Source organism: Galeopterus variegatus, unplaced genomic scaffold, assembly GCF_000696425.1.
Source record: "Galeopterus variegatus unplaced genomic scaffold, G_variegatus-3.0.2 Scaffold4615, whole genome shotgun sequence".
In the NCBI taxonomy this organism is placed as follows: Eukaryota; Metazoa; Chordata; class Mammalia; order Dermoptera; family Cynocephalidae; genus Galeopterus; species Galeopterus variegatus.
In genome coordinates, this window is record NW_007730726.1 from 142,192 (window position 1) to 142,757 (window position 566).

Here is a 566-nt window from a genome sequence, read left to right on the forward strand (position 1 = left end):
ACCCATCCTTCCATCCTCAATAACTGTCAATTCCTGGCCAATCTTACTTCGTCTGTAGTTACTCCCCACACCCAGCTCAGGGATTTTGTTGAAGCAAATCCCAGGCATCAGATAATTTTATCTTCATGTTGTTTAAATAAAAATAGTTAAAAATTCAACAAGAAGTTTTAACAAATGTATATGTGCTAAACATCAGAGCTCCAAAATATATGAGGCAAACACTGACGGAACTGAAGGAAGAAGTAGATTAGCTCTACAATAACAGTAGAAGACTTCAGTACCCCACTTTCAATAATGGATAGAACAACCAGACAGAAGTTCAATCAGGAAACAACTTGAACAACACCAACCAATTGGACCTAACAGACATATCAGTACACTCTACCAAACAACAGCAATACACACATTTTTCTTAAGTGCAAATGGAACATTTTCAAGGATAGACAATATATTAGGCAACAAAACAAGTCTTAATACATTTCAAAAGACTGGATCAAAGAAATCATCACAAGGAAAATTAGAAAGTATCTTGAGATAAATGCAAATGAAAACAACATACAAAAACT